The sequence below is a fragment of the Oryctolagus cuniculus genome, chromosome 10 (genome assembly GCF_964237555.1).
Source record: "Oryctolagus cuniculus chromosome 10, mOryCun1.1, whole genome shotgun sequence".
Taxonomy (NCBI): Eukaryota; Metazoa; Chordata; class Mammalia; order Lagomorpha; family Leporidae; genus Oryctolagus; species Oryctolagus cuniculus.
The window spans coordinates 55424008-55447369 of NC_091441.1; the positions used below are offsets into that span (position 1 = coordinate 55424008).

The 23362-nt window shown below is 48.2% G+C and overlaps 1 long non-coding RNA gene and 1 other non-coding gene across 3 annotated transcripts in view; one reads left to right on the plus strand and one right to left on the minus strand.

The window, feature by feature from the left end:
• Positions 1-10432, minus strand: part of LOC127492398 (uncharacterized) — a 78596-nt gene extending 68164 nt beyond the window's left edge. For both annotated transcript variants that reach the window (XR_011379384.1, XR_011379383.1), the window contains exon 1: positions 10349-10432. This is a non-coding gene — a long non-coding RNA (uncharacterized lncRNA). The remainder of the gene's footprint in view (positions 1-10348) is intronic.
• Positions 10433-22982: 12550 nt separating this feature from the next.
• On the plus strand, positions 22983-23112 carry LOC127492560 (small nucleolar RNA SNORA51). The gene has a single exon (XR_007922070.2). It is a non-coding gene; the product is annotated as a small nucleolar RNA SNORA51 (small nucleolar RNA).
• The last annotated feature ends 250 nt before the right edge of the window (positions 23113-23362 follow it).

The window sequence follows — 23362 nt, forward strand, 5'->3', positions numbered from 1 at the left end:
TCACACTCTGGGTCTCCAGCGTGCGGCTCGCATCTCCGCGCGCAGCCCAGCTGAGGGAGAGGAGGGAAGCGGAAGCGAAGGTTTCCTCCGGCACGGGGGCCGGCAGCCATTGGCTCAGGACAGTCACGTGCTACCCAGCCCGCAGGCGCCGGGAGCGCACTGCCCTCCCCGCACTGGAGGCTTTCGGGCCCCCGCTTAGCTCCCTGCGCTGCCACAAACAAGCAGGGCAGAAACGTCTGGTTCTGCCAGTCATCCCTCTATAGCTCCAGCAGGACCGCGCAACATGTCTGGGAGGGGGCCTGGGGAAGGAAGGCATTTGGGGCCATTGTTAGCGAGAAAAAAAAAAGCACTGGCTCTATAAACACGCATGAATGGCCTGGTTAACTCAGCTGCCCGGGATCCTGTTGAAAGCTTTTACTCATTACTCTTGGTATTGTTATTATCGAAGACATTCCCTCCTACACATCCTTCCTTGCTCCTGGCAGGGGACACCTCCCGATCCGCATCAGGGAACAGTCAACCTCCCTCGCAGGGAGTAAGGAGCGGGAAAGCACCGGGTCCAAGCAGTTTGGCACCGCTGGTGGTGAGTGGAATTCTTGCCGGTGTTAGCTAATTTGAACAAATGCATCCACATAGCACATCTGAAAGGGAGATGCAAGCCCATGACGCAGAAAGTTAGGGAGAACAATTTAGGAATATTTTTCAGAGAGGAGGCATCCACAGCGACAGGATCCCACACACAACCGGAAAGTTCTCAGGTGGGAACTGACACGGAAAAAGTCTTCATATAAGTAGAGCCATCAGAAACAGGTGGCATTTTTTTCGCCCATTAAATCAGGGCTCTGCCCAACCTTATCTTGCCAACATGAACTTCTGAGATGGAACATGGGAGTTGGTCCCCCAAGGTCCGTGTCCAGATGCCACCCTCTCCTTGAGACCCTCCTGGGGTTCCTGAGACAAAAGCACCAGCTTTGCTGTGTGAGCCTTAACACCTGCCTTGGCTTCCTGAATAGCCATTGCCATTGGATTCAGGGGCCGTGAACTCCAGCTCAGTTTTATCATCTGCTGACATCACGTTACTTACCTCATGCATTTTTCCAACGAATATTCAAGGGGCCAGGTCTCCTGTTAGACACCAAAAGCAAGAGTAGTGAGCGAAGTCCCTGTCTGCATGGGGCTTGCCTTCTAGAAGGATTATTGTGACAGGAAGGAAGATAAGGCATTGAGAGAGCTTGATTTGGCACATCAGAAGCACTAAATAAATGTTTACTTAATGGATTATTAAATCAATAAGTGGATGAATGACAGACATGAGAATCCTGGACAAGACTTTCAGAATGAAAGCAAAGCCTTTGTTCTGTAAATGTTTGGGGAATATTTAACCACTCTAGAAGCTAAGCGTACCTCAAAATGTTCATTTGAAAATGTGAGACACTATGCATGAATTTCAAAACATACTCATTCACTTCCTAAAGATTGGAAATTCTGAAAATTTTGAACTCAGTTTTAAACTTAAAAATCATACCCAAAGGAAGAGAATACTTGTAAGTTATTCTCCAGGTTGGTAGAAATAAACACTTTCTCCCTTGGAATGCAGGGTCTTGGTGAGGAAAAGCGCACCAGGTTTCCAAGCATTGGAGCTGAGAGGTGAGAGCCTTCTCTCACATCTCATGCAGGAAGAAAGAATCTGGGGCATTTTGATCTTGGCAAGAGCCCTTCAGTCTCATTGCGTGGGGGACCTAGTTTCCGTGAACACAGCCACTCTTCATCAATGCCTCTGGATTTCACTGAAGAAGCGGCCAGGGGGTGGAGAGCCACCTTCCCTTCCTGTGCCCAGCCCCTCCTCTGGTGCCAACTCCCATTCGGAGGAGAGTCACAAGGAATTGTTTGTGCAGGGAGCAGCCCAGCCTTCCCTTTCAGTCCCTGCAGCCACCCCCTCTCCCTCTGATCTTCGCCACCTAATTCCCAGCAGCTGGCTTTGTTGCCGCAACAAGTGGGAACTCTTTCTTAATGTAGCACAAAGGTGTCTGTAGGCAGACAAGCATGGCACACTGCTGGCCGCAGCTGAAATGTGATTTTCGAGACTTGTTTGCGCCCTTGTGTGACTAAGAGTTACCTGCCTCCTGGCTGGGATGAGACCTCTCTCCTACTCATCTGGCACTTGGAACACAATCGTCTTGGCTTCCCAGATGCTGCCAAACTCTCTCATGGGCAAGGCAGAGGAACACGGTTTGGCCCGACCTGTGTAGCAGGGCTGGACGAGTCAACCAGGGACTCGGAGACATTGGCATCAGTTCTCTCCAGGCTGACTGGAATAGCTTTGAGGGGTCCAGGGAAGAAGACTTTTAACATTCTCCTCTGGTTGAACAAATCTACTCTCTGTTTACAAAGTAAACATATATACTAGATTTTTAAAAAAAGCAGATTTCAATTAGTCAAAAATTGAGAATGATAGGCAGCATGTGAGCGGCTTTGGTGTTGAACAAATCAGGAAATAGAGTGAGCGAGCGAGCGAGTAAGCGAATGGATGGGCTGATAAGAACAGAGGAAGAACAGAGCAGTCGAGCTGTCTCTGTATTCTAGGAGCTGATGGACAGAGGCCCCCAGTAGAGGGAAAATCGCTGATGGTAAATTGCAGTCTACTCATGGCCAGGAATACATGTGCAATCCTAGATCTGTTTGAAAAGATGAGACAGCTGTACCACACATGTGGATACGAAAAATACTCAGTTGGCTTTGCGTGAAGAAGACAAAAGCTCAGGACTGAACAGCATGGGTGCTCAGAGCTACAGGCTACCATGCTTGTAGCTAAATTTTGTTCAGTGTGTGTTTGTAAATGCATAGACCATCCCCAGAAGGATGCAGCACCAGGAACACTGGCTGGGTCTGAAAGCAGTCTGCGGAACCAGAGGGAGGGAGACTTTCGTCTCAGCGTGTACTCTCTTTACCTTCAGCCTTTGGCAACTTGTACACAGATTATCTATTGCAAAAAATAAACACATTTCTTTTTTATTAGCAAAAATAAAATTAAAATAGCAATGGATCTGTATCTTTAGAAATAAAGATATAAACCCTATATTTCAAATTAAAAAAGAAGTTGCACTTATACACAGTAGGCTGCCATTTATGTTTTTAAAAATAGTCCACATGTGTCTATGTGTGTATGCACACATGTGTAAACTAGGATATTTTAAAAGTTAGGGAAGGGGAATGGTGAGGGGGCTTTTGCTTTTTATTCTATTTCTGTTTTGTTTAAAGGTTTAATAATGAATGTGCTAGTTTAAGAATGAATAATATATGGGATCAGCATTGTAACACAGTGGGTAAAGCCTCCGACTGCTATGCTGCCATCCCTGTGGGTGCCAGTTCGATTCCCGGCTGCTCCACTTTTGATCCAGCTCCCTGCTGATGGCCTGGGAAAGCAGTGGAAGATGGTCCAAGTCCTTGGGCCCCTGCACCTTTGTGGGAGACCCAGAAGAAGCTCCTGGCTCCTGGATTCAGCCTGGCCCAGTCCTGGCTGTTGCAGCTATCTAAGGAGTGAACCGGTGGATGGAAGATTCTCTCTCTCTTTCTCACTCTATCTCTCTCTTTCTCACTCTCTATCTCTGTCTCTCTGTAGCTCTTTCAAAATAAATAAATATTGGCCGGCGCCGCGGCTCACTAGGCTAATCCTCCGCCTAGCGGCGCCAGCACACCGGGTTCTAGTCCCGGTCAGGGCGCCGGATTCTGTCCCGGTTGCCCCTCTTCCAGGCCAGCTCTCTGCTGTGGCCCGGGAGTGCAGTGGAGGATGGCCCAAGTGCTTGGGCCCTGCACCCCATGGGAGACCAGGAAAAGCACCTGGCTCCTGGCTCCTGCCATCGGATCAGCGCGGTGTGCCGGCCGCGGCGGCCATTGGAGGGTGAACCAACAGCAAAGGAAGACCTTTCTCTCTGTCTCTCTCTCTCACTGTCCACTCTGCCTGTCAAAAAATAAATAAATAAATAAATAAATAAATACATCTTTTGGAAAAATAGAAATGTTTTTTTAAAAAATAAAATAAATGAAACAACGAGATAGCTCTATGTATACTGATCAGTAATGATTGCTAAGATACAGTGTTAGGTGAAAAAGCAAGGAACATGTATGTGATGCTATGCAGCATCTGTGTGGGACACTTGCAAGTGACATTCCCTGAAAGGATGTACAGGAAGTTGGCATCCGTGGTGTCCTCTGAGAAGGGAGAACAAGTGGCTAAGGCGTGAGTCCCTGGGAAGCTTCCTCAACATGTGTTATACTTTGGATATTTCATTTTTTAAGCCATATGCATATACTGCCTGGATACATTTTTAAATTAATTATTTTAATGTTGGAAACTTAGAACTTTCTCATGAGATCTAAGACTATGTAAATAGTGAGATTAAAAGCCTAAAAACATTGAGGGGCCAGTGCTGTGGTGCAGCAGGTTAATGCCCTGGCCTGAAGCGCCAGCATCCCATATGGGCGCCGGTTCTAGTCCCAGCTGCTCCTCTCCCGATCCAGCTCTCTGCTATGGCCTGGGAAAGCAGTTGAGGATGGCCCAGGTCCTTGGAAGCGTGGGAGACCTGGAGGAAGCTCCTAGCTCCTGGCTCCTGGCTTCGCATCTGCCCAGCTCCAACCGTTGCGGCCAACTGGGAGTGAACCAGCAGATGGAAGACCTCTTTCTCTCTTTGCCTCTCCTCTCTCTGTGTAACTCTGACTTTCAAATAAATAAATAAATCTTAAAAAAAACATTGGAAACCGAAGTGCTTTCTTTGCCTCCACACAGGTGCACACGATAATCTTCACAGAGTACTGTGCTTTCTTGGGAACTAAAGCACCCAGTCATCACAGGAACACCCCCTCTGAAGACCAGAACTCAACCATCCCCTTCCTTCAGCAGTCATGAGGCGTCTGAGCCCAGCCCAGGGAATCTGCCCTGTGTGAAACAAAACTGAGACGGGGCTACACTCCAGCTGCTGCACCGCTGGCTCAAACCAAAGTGTTCCAATGACTGAGGAATGACGCGCTGAGTGTCTATGCCGTGTGAGGCTGACCACCCCCACCCCCACATGTCTCTTAAATGTGTCAGGACCACAGACACTGAGGCCCACCTGTCACAAATCAGATCGCTGCGACAGGATGGCCTGCTTATTTTTAATTCCGCCTTACTGAAACCACAGACAGCGAGCAGACTGTGTGCATTCTGTCCCCTGGACAAAGTCAGGGCTTTATGTTTAAATCTACAATTTGTCCAGATGTTTGACGTGTGGGACCTAAAATAACAGTTCAGCAATATCCCTGAAACTGATCAACACTTTCAGGAGTTCCAAAAGAATGCCCTTTCTGTTCCCACGGGCCCACCTACCCCAGGCTCAGCCCCCCGCCTTCCCCCTGCCTCTGCCAGCTGCCCACTCCGCTCCGTGCTGGGCTCCAGGACAGACGGAGTGGTTCCTAGATCACTTGCCTTTCTGCCCATCCTGTTCCACTGGCCGGACGACTCTGTCCTCCTGCCCTCCCATCTGAAGCCTGCACTCAAGACCAGCCGCAAGCTCTGTGTCTCTCTTCTTTTTCCAACCACTCGACCCCAGACAGCTCAGTCCTTCTGCAGGGCAGTCTTTCTGTCGTGTTGACTGCTTCCTTGGCAACGCACGGTGCACAATCCCAGCTCTCCTTTTGTGACTTCCTGACACTGGTATTTGCTGCTACAGGTCGAGCATCAGAAATCCCCAAATCCTAAATTCGGAATGTTCCAAACTCCAAAACTTTGTTGGTGCCCACATGATGACGCCACAGGATGACGCAGGGCAGTGTGCAGTGTCAGCAGCCAGATTCTCTCCAACCTCAACAGAACTCCATCACCCTGAGTGCCAACATGGAGTCCAGTGGCAGAAATGCTGGCCCCATGACCTGCAAGTTCAATAGAAAATCCCAAGCATAAAGTGGTTTCATGCACAAAACTACTTAAAATATCAATATAGTGGATACATAACGAGTATACTGTGTTTGTGAAACATAAATGAACTCCACACTTAGACTGGATCTCATCCCCAAGATATCTCCTTGTGTGTACACAAATACTCCCTAAAAACCTGAAATGTGAAACACTCCTGGTTCCAAACAATTTGGATAAGCGATGTTCAACCTGTAACAACCAGAACAACAAGAACCTAGGGCTTAACAGGTGGGGAGAGATGTAGGCTGGGAGAACAAGAGTTACATTCATGGCAGGAGCCATGTCCAGGCCGACAGACAGGACAGGAAGCAGGTCAGAGACACCAGGGCCTTTCCCTGCTTCCCTGTCGATGGGGAGCAGCCGTGGAGATGAAGAGTGGTGGTGAGAGCAGGGCAGTGTGCAGTGTCAGCAGCCAGATTCTCTCCAACCTCAACAGAACTCCATCACCCTGAGTGCCAACGTGGAGTCCAGTGGCAGAAATGCTGGCCCCATGACCTGCAAGTTCAATGTGCCTTCAAGTGCACCAGCCCCAAGGACTACCCTGGGGCTATGGAGCTACTTTGCCCAGGGAGCAAAAAGCCAATGTTTCCCCCAGGGCAGAGCCAGTGAGCCACAGAGGTGAGAATAACTGAATTGTCACATTTTAGGAGTGTTCTGCAAAACGGAACTGACGATGCTGCCCTCAGCGAGAGCCAGAGTGAAGTCACACCCTGCTGGGGGCCTCTCCGCCCACCCCCGACCTGTCTCCCTAAGAAGCCACTTGCACAGGGGCCCCTCTCTGAGGGCCTGTCAGAGCAGAGGTGGGGGCTGGAGGAGCACCCTTGGGACCCTGTGATGTTAAGGCACATCAAGTGTGGTTTTTTCATTTCCTAAAATGTCCCAGTTCATCTGCTCCTGAGGAGCAGTGGCAGCACTGGGAGATGTGAGCTAGCAGATGTGAGCTAGTAGGACTGTGACGGGACGAAACTGGACAGTGAGCCACCAAGGTCAAGTGCTGAACTTCACCCATAGTCATAGCTGTGAACACTGAACCTTCACTGTGTGCAGAGCACAATCCCTCTCTCGTCCCCCACCCCCACTCCCAATGCAGGGAATAACCTGCATTTTATAGATGGCTGAGAAATGAAATCATTTGCCCAAGGACGTAAGGCAGGGCCCAGGCCTGCCTTCTCCCACTGTGGGTGTGTATGGCTGTGACTTTAGGCTCTCTGTGTCACTCCCAGGCCCTCCCTGTAACTGTCATGCTCACTCCAAACACTTTACTTCTTGCTCCGAAAGGAAGGACAGTTGGCATAACCAGAAAGCTCTAAGTAGCTTGCAAAGCAAAATAACTCATATTCTGCAAGCCTTAAGTCATCTATGAGGGGAAGGAAGGGTTAACATCGCTCTGTTTCCAGATCAGAGATTCCCACCAGCCCTTCCACACTCACCTGAGAAGGCACAGGTGGAAACTCGGGCTGAGGTCTCCAGGGCTGCTTTGATTTAGACTTTATAGCTTCAGCTTTTTCCCCAGTTATATAGGGGTTTTGCCTTCTTCCCCTCTGCCTCCCAAAAAGCCCAGGTGAGAGTTTTTATAGGAATGTTCTTTGGACACATAAAAAGCGAGGGGGAAAGGGTGGACACTAGGCTTTTCTCTTTGTCAGGAAGTGCTACCTACCTAATAAAGCCAAACCCAAGACACCACAGGTTTTAATAAGAAAAAGTACCAGAGAGATGCATACTGGGGGAAAAAAAAAAAAAAAACTAGGAATGGGTGCTTGTCTAATGGCTAAGATGTCAGTTACAATACCGGTGTCCCACATCTGAGCACTGGGGTGGAGTCCCTAGTTCACTCCTGGCTCTGGCTCCCTGCTAATGCAGACCCCAGAAAGTAGGACATGATAGCTCAAGTCCTTGGGTCCCTGCCACCCGCATCAGAGTCCCGGATGGAGTTCACAGCTCCTGGCTTCACCCTGGCCCAGCCCTAGCCATTGCAGGCATCTGGGGAGAAAGCCGGTGGACAGAAGCATGCACTCTCTGTGTCTCTCAAATAAATAGATAAGTTATTGCTTTTCATTAAAGTTCCTCCGCAAATAGATTCAAATTAGTATCTTAGATGGCTGAAGAGTGGCTTGTTAGGTGGTTGCTAACATCTTCTAAGCAGCACAGCACTGCCTGTGTAAAATGGAACAGCAAAGAAGGGAAATGAAAGTTCCTTTTCTTCGCTGCCCTGATTGCACCGTTCAGCTCTGGGGGTCAAGGACGGGGACCCGAGGCCCTTCCCCCCATGCAGAGGCAGCAGTGCGCCTGCCCCCGACCAGGGAAGCAGCGGACTCAGGCAGGGTGAGGCAAAGGACACTGCAGAGGCGGTGCCAGGCCCAGTGGCCAAGCAGGAGGCCAGGGGACATGGGGAAGCCAGAGAGGCAGCCAGCCAAGGCAGGCGCTGGAGTGGTAGGGAGTTGAGTGCATGGGAGGGTGTTGAGTGAGTTAGTCTAACAAGGGCCATGGGAGTACGCCTCTATTATCAGAGGGATCGCACCAGCATTGGAAGCGTTGCACTAGAATTCGGTGTATCAGTGTGGACTCAGGGCCTGCTAAAACATAGAAATAGACATTGAAGTGTCTGCAGGTGACCTTAATCTTGGCTTTCTCAACACTATCCTCCACTGAAAGGAACGGCTGATTCCAACATGGTGCTAATGAGCCTAGAACAGCTTATTGGGCCAGAAAGTAAGGAAAAATGAAAAGAATGATGGGGAGATGACAGGAGCCAGTTTGAAGTAGTTCCCCACTGCTTAAATAGAGGTCACTTGGAGCATCAAATAAATAATAAAAGTAACAGACCACTGAAGAGTGGGAATCTGGGCAGGTGATGTGGCACAGCAGTTAGAGGACGCCCACATCCTATTTTCAGAATCCTGGCTCCTCCGCTTCTGACACAGCTTCCTGCTTGTGCATCCTGGGAGGTAGCAGGTGATGGCTTGAGTACTTGGGCCCTTGCCAGCCACACGGGAGACTTGCATTGACTTCTGGGCTCCTGGCTCCAGCCTAGCCAAGCCCCAGCTGCTGAGTGCATTTGGGGAATGAACCAGCAGATGGAAAATCCATCTCTCTCTCTCTCTCCCTCTCTCTGTCACGTGCCTTTCAAGTACATGAAAATAACATTTAAAAAAAAATGGGAATCAATGCACATAGATATATGGGGTACTTCAAAACATGTGGGAAAGTGGGAAAAGATGGCTATTTGGGTGGGAAAATTTGGAAATCCTGGCCCATTCTTTTTCCTACTACACATTTTCCACGAAGCCGCTGAAGACCTCTGCTGTGTGAATGTATTTGCGTGAGTGCGTGTGACCATCCATATGCCAACAATGCAGACAGGGAGGCCTGGTTGCAGCCAAATGCCAGCAGATGGCAGAAAGGATGATACAAGCAGAACACCTTCCTTTGAGAGCCATCACAATGGAGGCTGATCCAGAGGACTTCTGTGGACGAAGCTGTGGTGAGGAACAGGGTATTTCTGTGGCCTCCTCATAACACGTTTCTCGATTATGAGGGGAAAATGCAAGCTTTGTGGCAGAGAGCTTAGCATGGTAGAAGGAGGCCAACTCAAGTCACTAGTAGTGAAACAGCAGACAGGGGGCCTGTCTCCACACAGCATCACGTGGGTCGCACACCTGCACAGAGTGCATGGCCTGAGTACGGGCAGGAGGAGCTAGCAGACAGACCCAGAGGCGAAAGCCAGTGCTCCTTCGAGTCAGGTCTTGGAAGGCAGGGAAGACCAAGAACCATTCCAGAACAGAAGAGACCACAGAGACTTGACAGCCAATGCAACTTATGACCCTGAGCTACAACCTGGAGAGGGAGGGAAGGAGGGAGGGAGAGAGGAAGGAAGAAAGGGAGGAAGGAAGGATGGATCCTGGGAGACAGCCATCATGGTCACCTACATGGGAGACCTGGATGGAGTTCTAGGATCCCAGCTTTGGCCTGGCCCAGCTCCTGGTGTTGTGGGCATTTGGGAAATGAACCAACAGATAGAAGATTTCTCTCTCTCTCTCTCTCTCTCTCTCTCTCTAAAATAAAATAAATAAATAAAAAATAAATACATAAAAGCAGACCACATGGAGTAAACTGCTGGAACAGAGTTCTCAGTGAAAATCCGCTATATTCTGGGGCTTACATTGTGTATTAAGAATTCTTCCTGGGGCCAGCACTGTGGCACAGTGGGTTAATGCCCTGGCTTGAAGCGCCCGCATCCCATATGGGCAGCTCTGGCCGTTGTGGGCAGTTGGAGAGTGAATTATCGGATAGAAGACCTCTCCCCCCACCCCCCAGCCTCTCCTCTCTCTGTGTAACTCTAATTTTCAAATAAATAAATAAATCTTTTTTAAAAAAATTCTTCCATTCCTGAAAGCTTACCTTTCGCTCCAGAGTTGACCGTTTGCACCGAAAGCAGTGGGAAAAACGCTGTCGCGATTAGGGATCAGGATAGCTATGTTCACAGGGCAGTATAAAAGGGACCTCGGGCACATTTACGATTCTGATACCCAGTGAGACACCCACTGTTTAAACAAATTCATAACCTGCTGACTGTTATTTATTTACCCTGTGCTTGGCAGATCTGCACAGCAAAATCACCTCCCTGCACTTCTGAAGCAAGGACCCATCGGTCACAGCCCCCCTATTTATTGCACCCTGAAGTTTATGACACTTCAAATAAAACGTCTGCTGCAGCCATCAGTCGGCCTTGCAGCGGGGTTTCAGTACTGGTTAGCATTGACCTTGTCAGGTTTCTTGACAGAGACCCCTCAAATCCCATCTCTGTGCCCCACGGAGGAAGCAGGAGTGGGACTACAGGGGAGAGGGTAGATTGAAGGGGGAGGATTGGGAGTTGTTAAAGGAACATTTCTCTAGCAGCACATTTCTAAGCTAAGTTTAGTGAAAATGATGCTGTTCTTTAAAAAGGATAACAATCCTTTTAGAACTTCACACAGAATTGGGAAATAACAGTCGTCCAGACCAAAACACACGAGGAAGACGGTCCCTCATACCAGGCGGATGCAGACTCGTGGGCTCTGCGCCGCTGCCCCAGGCAGCACATGGCAGGCGGCAGACTCTGGTGCCAGCCCGTCTCCATCTTGCCTGCAACACTCGGCGCTCAATCAGCGTGAGGGCAAAGTCAGTCCCCACGCCTGGACTGTGCTAGCAGGTGCCATTCTGCCCGCCCTGCTACTAAGCAATCCTCAGCTTCTGCAACCCAAAGACGGCGATGAGGTAAACACAAGAGAGAAACAAACCCAACCGGGTCTGTAGCTCGTCCCAGCGGCGAGTCCTGGGTGGAGCGTGGACAAAGGGGTGAGAGCTGGGATGGGACTCGACATGTGGATGTCCCGGAAGCAGCTGACGTGGCACTCGATGTCACTTGCCATGAATGGGAAAGGTTTAACGTCATTGCAGACGCTCTTTGACAAGGCACATGAGTGAGCCATCACAGGAACCATCTTTTTTTTTTTTTTTTTTTAAGGGAAAGGGTTTATTGGGGGAAACCCAACAGACCAGAGGGAAGGGGCGAAGGAGGAAAAAGAGGGAGAAGGAGATCTGAGAGAGATCCAGAGACAGAGACAGAGACAGAGAGAGATCAGGAGATGGAGAGACAGAGAGTCACATGTCCAGGAACAGGTCCCTTTAAAACTTTGCTGGGGGGGGGGGCAGGCAGGGAAGTAGGAGCAGCGAATCCCATTAGGATGGGGGTGGAGCTTGACACTGGTGGTTGGGCCATGTGGACACCTGGCTTCCAGCAATGGTAGCAGGGGCTAGAGCCTAGGATGGTGTCAGGGTGTGGATCGTGTTATTGATAAGACTGTGCCATTTTACTAACATTCCCCCCTTCTGTTTTTTATAAAGCAAGAGTTGAATGGGATTACATTAGCCCCCAAAGTCCAGGAGGGGCAGAGGGATGATGATCTGTCTTTAGAGCTACTTCCTGCTGACATGGTGCGAAGTGGTACTCTTTGCTGGCATGTGGCGAGGTCTCAAGCCGCTGTCTCCTGGGTGGGGAGCCGAGTGTATCCCTGTAGCAGCAGCAGTGTCTGGTTGACCGCCGGGTTGCTGAAGGCCTTGGTTTGTTCCATTATCACCTCTTTTTTTTTTTTTTATTAAACAGGAACCATCTTAATTTTTTCTTTAATTGATAGCATCTCCCCCAAGGAGTCTACAGGGCTGTGCCAACCTCGGTGCCCAAGTACATTCTCTCCAGGGACTGCTAATAGCCCCCAGCTGGGCAAAGAGCTTTTTGCTAAGAACAGAGGCAGAGGAAGTAAGCCTTGGGAGATTTTGGCCAATGCACCCATGGCAGAACACCCACAGAGACTAGTCTGCACCCATATTTCCCACAGGCTGCTGGGACCAGTGCCCCACAGGAGTCCTGAACCCCTCAAGTCCAGCCTCCCAGCAGCCACTGTCGGTTCTCAGGGGGCCTGAGTCTCTGTGCAGACTTCTGGAAAGAACAAACAGGTTGCATGCTTCAGAACATTCTCTCCTGTCCACAGAAGCCACCTGTAGATCAGAGGCACTTAACTGACCCCTCCGCCCAGTGGAAGGAGCAGGCGCTGGGGGCGGCCGAGCAGGCAGCTCGCCCCGCGGTTCACCTGTGCTGCAGATGTGGAGAGGTGCGTGCCCAGCTCTGAGCACGAGGAATGCGTGCCTCTCGCTCGAGTCAGAGTGTGAGGAGGTGCAGGAGAGATGTGTGCAACGCAAGCTCTCTGTCTCTTGTCTTTCTTCCTCGGATTTCACTCTATCTTGAGTAAAGTTCAGTTTTGCGAGATCAAGCCCGGTTGTAAACACCGTCTTGAAAACCTTTGCACTGCTTTGCTGCAGAATTTATGATTTGTTTACACTCGAGGTGAGGAGCAGGCAGAGGGGTAATCCTGAAGCCTTTGGTAGGCTGCTCAAAAGAAAAAAGGGAATGCGGGCACACGAATAAAAATGCTTCCTGTTCCATCTGTGATTTGTGGGTGCAGAATTCTTCCCAAGAGAGAGAGGTCATGCCCCAAGGAAATGAGCCCCTCCAGCCCTTTGGACCAATTAGAACAAATCCCTGGGGTCTCAAAAGAATCTTCTGGAAATGCACAGAGTCAGAGATTTGGTAAATGCTCGTGAGAAAATCAGGCGGGTGCCTCACGGGCGATCTGAGGTATTGCCAGCTCAGTGCCTTCTGGGAGTTAAAGAGCCATCAACAGCACCAGCCCAGTTGGAGCCAGGGCTACAGAGATATCCCCAGAGAGAACCTTCTAAGCAACAACCCAGCCATGAACTGTACTTTTGGTAAGAACTTTTGAAAGTCAGAAGCCAAAGAGAGACCACCTGCTGGTAGCAATTAAAGAATCCAAGATGTTTTCAAGAAAAGTCACACGGGGCTGCCGCCTGCGGTACCGACATCGCATATGCGTGCTGGTTCAAGTCCTGGCTGATCCTCTTCCAATCCAGCTCTCTGCTATGGACTGGGAGAGCAGTAGAAGATGGCTCAAGTCCTTGGGCCCCTGAACCTGCGTGGGAGACCCTGGCTCCTAGCTTCACATCCCTGCAGTTCCAGCTGTTGCGGCCATCTAGGAGTGAACCAGTAGGAGTGAACCAGTGAATGAACAACTCTCTGTCTCTCTCTCTCTCACTCTCTCTCTCTTTCTCTCTCTGTGTGTGTGTGTGTGTGTAACTCTGCCTTTCAAAAAAAATATATAAAATCTTTTTTAAAAAGTCACAGAAGATTTAAATTCTTGCATCAAAGCCACAGAACCAGTTATCCTTTCAGTAATGGAAGCCAAGAGATAAATGAGAGAGTAAAGGATGGGAACTAAAAGACTTGGGTTTGGGGCAGACGCTGTGGCACAGAGGGTAAAGCCACCACCTGCAGCGCTGCCATCCCATGAGTGCTGGTCCAAGTCCCAGTCCCGTATCAGCGCTGGTCCAAGTCCCAGTCCCATATGAGCACTGGTCCAAGTTTCCGCTACTCTACTTCAGATTTAGCTCCTGATAATGCACCTGGGAAAACAGAGGAAGGTGGCCCAAGTACATGGGCCCCTGCACCCATGTGGGAGACCCAGATGGAACTTCAGGTTCCCGGCTTCAGCCTAGCCCAGCCCTGACCATTGCAGACATTTGGGGAGTTAAACAATGGATGGAAGATCTCTCTTCTCCACCATGTGTCTCTCCTGCTCTCTGTCACTCTGTCTTTCAAATAAAAAAATGAATCTTTAAAAACCAAAAAATTCATGGAGAGTGGATAAACTTGAATACAAATTTTTTTAATCTTACAGAGTTTTTCATAATATACATTTTCCATGAAATTTTGAAAGTCCCCATGTAAACCATAATCTTTACCAATACTAAATTCCTATGACTCCCTATCAGATAAGAAGTAAATAATTCAAAAATAACAGGGGCCGATGCTATGGCACAGTGGGTTAAAGCCCTGCCCTCAGTGCCAACATCCCATGTGGGTGCAGGTTTGAGTCCCAGCTGCTCCACTTCCTATCCAGCTCTCTGCTGAACTTGCCTGGGAAAGCATCAGAGGATGACCCAAGTCCTTGGGCCCCTGCACCTGCGTGGGAGACCTGGAAGAAACTCCCGGCTCCTGGCTTTGGATCAGCACAGCTTTGGCCATTGCAGCCATCTGGGGAATGAACCACTGAATGGAAGACCTTTCTCTCTCTTGTCTCTACCTCTCTCTGTAACTGTCTTTCAAATAAATAAAATAAATGTTTAAAAAAATAATAGGGGCCAATGCTGTGGCACAGTGGGTTAAAGCCCAGGCCTGAAGCGCCCACATCCCATATGGGAGCTGGTTCAAGTCCCAGCTGCTCCTATTCCGATCCAGCTCTCTGCTATGGCCTGGGAAAGCAGTAGAAGATAGCCTGGGTCCTTGGGCCCCTGCACCTGAGTGGGGGACCTGGAAGAAGCTCCTGGCTCCTGGCTTCAGATTGCACAGCTCCAGCCATTGCGGCCATCTGGGGAGTGAACCAGCAGATGGAAGACCTCTCTCTGTCTCTACCTCTCTCTGTAATTCTGTCTTTTAAATAAATAAAATAAATCTTTAAAAAAAGTAAATAATAGATAGTTGACTTCAGGATAGCTTTCCGTTATAAGTCATAGGTTAAGTAGCAGAAGAGATTAACGAGACAGATGTATTGTGAATTAACATCAGGCAAGACTTAACTTGGTTTTCTTGAAAAGACTTTTGTTAGTTACTCTATAGCTCATATCTCCACAAGGCTTGGCAGCCACTCTGACGCACTACACTTGCAGTATACTATTGGAAAGACAAGATTAAACATCTTTAGTCACTGATTTAAGGAATCTGAGTAATACTGTTTGGCTTTCTACCAGGCATCTTAAATATTTAAGAGAGAATGTGTCAATATTTGGATTAAACCAAAGAAAGATGCCAGAAAACACGTGCCCTGTTGATCACTAAGCTACTCCCTGTTTCAAAAGAGCTCCATTTTGTTGCCAGCATAAAGCTACACAGGTGGCAAGCAGAAGGAAACAGAGAAGGAAACAATTTAGGTTCATATATGTCCTATGCTCCTGCAGGCGCCTTGGACTCTGCTAATCTGTTTCATACAATGAATTTAATTAGGTCAGGAACAGTAGGCAGGAAACTGGTCGTTTCCAGGTTTGCAATGTATCATATCATTCCAAAACATAAGGAACTAATGTGAGGGGAAAACTATTAACAATAAAGCTATATACTAAGAGATCACTCATGTTGATGAATCCTGCAGCATGCCAGACTTCTAAATAGTTGAAATTTCCAACCAAATCTGAGACAACTAATAAGGATACCTCATAGAGTTCATGGACAAATAAAACTAAAAGATGTTTATTTGGGTGCAAAAAATTTTGAAATCTATGCATATGGAAAGTCTTCAAAAATGCACTTTTGTGGAAAATGCACAAGTGTGAAAAATTACACATGGATTTCAATTTTTGGCACCAAAATAAATTTATCTTTTTTTTTTTTTGAGTTACAGAGAGAAAGGGAGAGACAGAGATCTTCCTTTGACTGGTTCACTCCCCAGATGGCTGCAACAGCCAGGACTAGGCCAGGCTGAAGCCAGGAACCTCCAGCTTCTTCCAGGTATCCCAAATGGGTGACAGGGTCCCAAACACTTGGGTCATCTTCTGCTGCTTTTCCCATTAGTAGGGAACTGGTTCTGAAGTGGAGCAGCTGGGACACAAACCGACACCCATATGGGATGCTGGTGTCACAGGCTGCAGCTTTACCCACTACACCACAACTCCAGCCCCTACCTTTTATTTTAATTTTTCCACAGTCTTTTCGAAGTGTCTGTATACATGATTTCTGAGATATTCAGTCTATCAGGTTCAAAATGTGTCTGCCATTGCTTACTTTCTGGAAAGCCACATCAGTCATTCATGGGTGCATTCATTCATTCATGCCTAATGATTGGATGCCTAGTGAAAACCTGTGCAAGGTGCTCACAGGTGACAGGGGCTGTTAGTCACTGATCATCTTTCTTTCAATACCCCTATGAATCAGAATTCACTGTGACAGCCTACCTTTAAGGACAGCAGTGTGGCAGGTGAATGCCCCTGTTCCCAGGTCAGCTTCTCTGATCTGAGCCACGCGGGGGAATAAGCAAATGCAGGCAAACAGTGTTAACATCTCCCAAACACAGGAGGAATCAGTTTCTCAGGACAGGCAGGGAAAGCACCCCGATGATGGACAATTCTCAGTTCCTTGACCCAAAACACATTCTTTGTATCACTTTGGGTAAAACAAGGTACTCAGGCTGAACTGAGTTTTGTCTGCCTTGGGCACTTCTGTATTCTCAGCACCTAAGAATAGCACATGGCACTTGGGAAGTGCACAAATGTTTGTTGATGTTAACGGAGTGGACTTAGTGCAAAAGTCACGGCTACCTTAAAAGTAAGGAGTGGAGTTTTTAGAAATGAGGCGGGCACTGTGGTGCAGCAGGTCAAGCCGCTGCTTGCAATTCCTGCATCCCATATCGAAGTGCAGGTTCATGTCCCCTCCACCACATATTCCAAAACTGGTGCGACAGCAGCAAAAGCCTCCCCATTGTGTCTTTTTTTTTTTAAGGTTTATTTCATTTTATTTATTTGAAAGACAGAATTACAGAGAGAGGTAGAGACAGAGAGAGAGGTCTTCCATCCGCTGGGTCACTCCCTAAATGGCCACAATGGCTGGAGCTGTGCAATCTGAAGCCAGGAGCCAGGAGCTTCTTCCAGGTCTCCCACACGGGTGCAGGGCCCCAAGAACTTGGGCCATCTTTTACTACTTTCCTAGGCCTTAGCAGAGATGGATCGGAAGACAAGTAGCCAGGACTAGAACTGGTGCCCATATAGGAGGCCAGCACTTCAGGCCAGGGCTTTAACCCACTGTGCCACAGTGCAGGCCCTCCATTGTGTCTTTACATTTCACGTGGCTCCCATGGTGACCGTATGTGTTTGCCAATCCAGCATCCATGTGTCCCTTCTTCTCAGCTATCACATACCACCCCAGCATCTACCCTCCTCCTGACCTTTATCCCGATTCCAGGGGACCCCAACTAATCCAAGTTCATTTGTTCTCCTACGGCTTTGCCAAATGCTTGGGGCAGAGATGGGTACGTAAGAATTGGGGGGTCAGGTCTGGTGCCGTGGCATAGTAGGCTAAGCCTCCTCCACCTCTGATGCCAACATCCCTTATAGACACTAGTTGGAGTCCCAGCTGCTCCACTTCCAACTCAGCTCCCTGCTAATGACCTGGGAAATCGGCAGAAGATGGCCCAAGCGCTTGGGCCCCTGCATCCATGTGGGAGACCTGGATGAAGTTCCTGGCTTCTGGCTTCAAATCAGCCCAGCTCCAGCCATTTGAGGAGTAAATGGAAGCCCTTACTCTCTATCTCTCCTGCTATCTGTAACTCTGCCTCTCAAATAAATAAATCTAAAAAAAAAAAAGAAAGAAAGAAATAATTGGGGTCAGTGGAACATGATGGATTTTCTGAGCGTTTCTGGGAAAGGAATTTCCTTGCTCTGCTGGTGAGCTACCGGATGCCAGCTCTTGCTGCCCACTCATGAAGAAGGAGTCTTAGCCCGGACACCTGCTGATCATCGGCCACCACCCAAGATGACGCAGCCTTGGGACTGGCAATGAGAAGTGATTGAAAGACCCTGAATCTGAAGCAGTGATTTTGAGCTTCTGGATCTGCTAACCTACGCCAGGCCCACCTCGGATGCTAAGTTACTTAATCAGCCACTGTTGAAGAAATTTCAGTTGAAGCTTCTGTTTCTTGCAGCCAAAAGCATTCCGACTGGTACAGGCCCCCTTGATGCCTGTGGATTGATCTTACCCAGCCAGCCATGGACTCTGGGAGGACAGAGACTACACTGCATACACAGCAGGAGTCCAGCAAGTATTCAACATGGGCTGCTCGGATACAAGACCCCTGAAGGAAGCAGCTAAGCCCTTCTTAGGCTTGTTGCTTGTTTGTTTTAAGATTTACTTATTTATTTGAAAGGCAGAGCAATAGGGTGGTGGGGGGTAGGAGAGACAATCTTCTATCTACTGGTTCACTCTCCAAATGGTCACTACAGCCTGGGCTGAGGCTGGCGGAAGCTAGGAGCCAAGAATTCTATCTGGGTCTCCCACCTGAGTGATAGGGACCAAGCACTCAGACCATCTTCCGCTTCCTTCCCAGGCACATTAGCAGGGAGCTGGTTAGGAAGCAGAGCAGCCAGGATGCAAACCCGCACTCCCTGATGGCATACCAGTGATACAAGCCACAGCTTAACCTACTGCTGCACAACACTGGCCCCCTCCTTGGTTTTTACATGTTCACCCTGAATTATTTATTTGGCCCCAGACTGATCAATAAACAATTATTACTTAATGAAAAATCACAGCTTTGGATATTCTGAAATTTGGGATCCATGGCTAGAAAATATGACTCCAAGACTCAAAGGTTAACCAGCCTTCTCCAATTTCTTCTCCATATTCCTTTTTTTTTTAACTTTTATTTAATGAATATAAATTTCCAAAGTACGATTTATGGATTACAATGGCTTCCCCCCCATACCATCCCTCCCACCCACAACCCTCCCCTTTCCCACTCCCTCTCCCCTTCCATTCACATCAAGATTCATTTCCGATTATCTTAATATACAGAAGATCAGCTTAGTATACATTAAGTAAGGATTTCAACAGTTTGCTCCCACACAGAAACATAAAGTGAAAAATAATAGATGATTTTTTTAAATGATGATGAAATCAGATCAGACCTATTGTCATGTTTAATCCCAGTGAGAGTCAAGTTGGGAGTTGATAATTTCTTTTTTTTTTTTTTTTTTTTTTTTTTTTACAGAGGATCAGTTAAGTATGCATTAAGTAAAGATTTCAACAGTTTGCACCCCCCATAGAAACACAAAGTGAAATATATTGTTTGATTACTCGTTATAGCATTAAATCTCAATGCACAGCACATTAAGGACAGAGATCCTACATGAGGAGTAAGTGCACAGTGACTCCTGTTGTTGACTTTACCAATTGACACTCCTGTCTATGGCATCAGTAATCTCCCTATGACTGAACGCCTCTTCTCCATATTCCTAATCATCAATTTTCTCATGGTTGCATCTATCAAAATCCCAAACTCATAGGAACTTGGCGGGATTTAATATGTTACTGAAATTGTGAAGATGGCTTTTAATAAACATATTCATGGGCTTTAAAGAAATAAGCCTTTCAAAAGCTAAAGTCAGTTGAAAAGTCCCCAAAGTCCAGGGAAGAGATAAAAATTACCTTAATCAAGCAGCAAGCCAGTGAGCAGCTGCCCCCTTATCACAGGGGAGGCTGCATTGGTTCGGGACCTAGATGGCACACAAAGCATTCAGAAACATCCAGAGCCTTTGCCAAAATCTCCGCACATCCCAGCATCGTACCAACCACACCAGACCTGATCTCTAGCAAATCCATTTGCCCTTGCAGGGAAAGTCTGCTCGGAAGCCACACCCCTCCATCAGAAGGTTGCAGGTGCACTGCAGGAACTGGCGTCTGTGCAGACTTTAGGGGAAGTGGAATGTACTTATTAGGCTTTCTTACAACACATTACAAGGCACCTGCATTAGCACAGATCAGTGACTGGATACTTACGAATCAGTGATAACCTACAGATTTCTAGCCCAAGCTCCAGTCCCTTCTTGAGCCTCAATGTATCCCCTCCCTCTCTTCCCTGTCCCTCACCCAGAATGTCTCCCATGCCATCATCCACAGGCCTCCCGGAGTCTACTGCTTCCATGAAGCCCATCCCTGATTTCCTAGGAGACAAGGAAGTGGCCATGCACCCTGTGCCAAAATGAACTGCCCAGAATCCCCGAACACTCAGGACCCCTTGGACTGCACTCTCTATGGAAACACTTTGCTTAACACAGGCATTTGTTGACATTTTCAGTGTGTTCATCGATCTCTTTATGGGAGACCAGAATGGAGTTCTAGGCTCCTGGTTTCAGCCTGGCCCAGCCCTGCATGTTGTATGCATTTGAGGAGTGAACCAGCAGATGGAAGATTTCTCTCTCTCTCTCTCTCCTCTGCCTTTTAAATAAATATATCTTTTAAAAATAAATAAAATAAAATAAAAAAGACCAGGATCTGGTCAGATTCACTCAAACTCATCATGGAGAAGACCACGGAGCAAGCGGGGGCTTCACTGTGTCTTCTTCAGCGTGGCTGCTGCCAGCCAGACACCACCAGCCTCCGCCCCCCTCTTCCCTCCCCAGCTCACTGCCCTCTGCCCCAGCACCACAGCTCTGCTCCCTTGTCAAGCATTCAAATAAGCTTACGTGACCACTAACGGGTCTTACTGTGCTGTCCCATCCACTTGGCATTACAGCCTGACACACGGTGGGAAGTTCGGGTCATGTGATAGGCAAGGCTATTTGGCCTCCAGAAGCCTGTAGCTCCATCACTGTTCATGTTATACGTTAAAGTGAGCCTTAGAAAAGAATACCCCAGGATTCCCACAAATAGCGGAGTTTTAGCAGATGTTTTTACTAACAGGGCAAAACAATAGGCACCACTTTCATATATACATATTTGACTGCTTGCATTTTCACGTATAATGTCTTATTTTGATAATAAGGGTGATTGACACATGTGCACGAAAATAAAGCCTTGGGATCCAAGCGGCCCTTTAAGCACACAAGGCAGAGAGTTATCATACAGGACCACTAAACCATCTCTGGTTTTTCAAAGGCAATCTTCACAAATAGTTTCTGTTGGAGCTTGGCTCCTCCACTTCCTCCAGACTGACAGAAAGGAACGTCAAGCCATTCTCTCCTATTTTCTCTTACACAGCTCTCAGCATCTCGGAATGGGAAGGAAAAGCCATTTCTTCCTGCTAAGAAACCTGATCGCAAGGCAAGCGACCTGCCAGGAAGCAGTGTCCCCAGCAGAGGAAACCTCTGTGATTCTGTGACCCTCCAGGAACACATAAAGGGACACATCCTTCCTCATTCCCTCCCCCACTCACGACCCATTACCCTATTTAGGGCAGAGTGACACAAGTGACTTTGGGGAAGGGGACCCAGAAGACAGTGGCTCGATTTTCCCAGGCGTTGTCAGCACGTTAAACCCAACCCAAGAGAGGAGGCCCACCCAGGGCCTCGACACCGTCACACAGACATAAACACCGCAGGGGCGTGCCTGCCGCCGCTCCAGGTGGCAGTGCAGTTGCTGCTTTCTCAGACACGTATGTTCACAGCTCCCTGGCTGCCAGTCAGGAGTGGGAGGCGGAGAGTGGAAAGGCAGGTCAATCAGATACTTAGACCTTGCCTGAGTGAAACATCCAGGTGTGAGGCCAGAGGCCAGGTGGCTCGGCATGAAAGGAAGGTGGCAGTTTTTGTTTGTCTCGAAAACACAGGCGTTGGGAGGGCTGCCATACCCAAGAGACCTGCTGCTCTATTATTTTCATCAAAACTAAATGCTCAGGGCCGGCGCCGTGGCACAGCAGGTTAAAGTGCTGGCCTGAAGCGTCAGCATCCCATATGGGCGCCAGTTCTGATCCCGGCTGCTCCTCTTCCAATCCAGCTCTCTGCTATGGCCTGGGAAAGTAGTGGAAGATGGCCCAAGTCCTTGGGCCCCTGCACCCACGTGGGAGACCAGGAGGAAGCTCCTGGCTCCTGGCTTCAGATCGGTGCAGCTCCGGCCATTGTGGCCACCTGGGGAGTGAAGCAACAGATGGGTGACCTCTCTGTCTCTACCTCTCTCTCTCTCTCTGTAACTCTGACTTTCAAATAAATAAATTTTAAAAATAAATAAATAAATAAATGCTCGACTCCTCGGTCACTGGAGAAAGGTGGGCTTTCAAACATCTCATGGGCAGAGCAGATTCTAGCCACAGCTTAGCAAAACTTGGCTCTTGGCAGAGCTATAAAGGGCTAATGAGGTGAGGTCTCAGGGGAGGAGGCCTGAAAAGAATGCAAGAATATTGCAGACTACTTTTTAGTCTTTCTACAACTTTGTTGCACAGACCATACCCAGTCCTATAGACCCATAGAGAGACATGACAGGTTACTCCCCCAAAAAATATTCTGTGAACATAGTCAGTGCTTGTTGGATGGATGGAAGAATGGACAAACAGATGGACAGATGGATGTGTGGGTGGATAAATGAATGGATGGATACATGGACAGATGGATGATTGAGTGGATGGATGGATGGATGGCTAAATTAAATCTCTGGCCCTAGATGATTGTCTCCAAGTGTGCCCACCTGAAACCTCTAGGTTACCAAGAGTTTATTTTATGAGCTCTAAGTATCTACTTCAGTATCCCCCTTGGAGATAGCTGGTGCTCTTTGATGTTTAACAGCCGGCATCAGATCTCTCAGATATTCTTGAAAGCTTGTGTCTGTCTGACACCTGCAAGCTGAACAGACCCAGAAGAGTTCAATAAAAAAAAAAAAAATTCAGACTTAGGGATCATAAGTATTTGCCTGAGAAGTTACATATTGGAAACTTCTTAGAAGCAGCCTTCTCTGGGCCTCGTGGGGCTTGCCACCGGCTGTGTTCTTACACTGACTGCGTAGAAAGAGGAGGCAGAGTAGACTCTCCCCACACACACCTCAGCTCAGGCCTTGTGCCTGGTCTGTACTGTCAATGGGCACATGAGAAAAGAAAGGAAGAATCAACATTCTCTGAGCAGAGATGGCGTCCTTTGGTGGCCATTGCAACTCCTGCAACCACTGCCATTTCTGACCAAAACTTAACACATGCTTCTTGAATGGATGAATGAATGAGTGAGTGAGTGAATGAATTTCAAATATTTCTCTGAGACAGAATTTGCAGACACATGAGCCATGCTTCAGGTCAGTCACTTGCTAAGGTTGTAGACTTCTCATTAGTGTTTTTTTTTATTAAA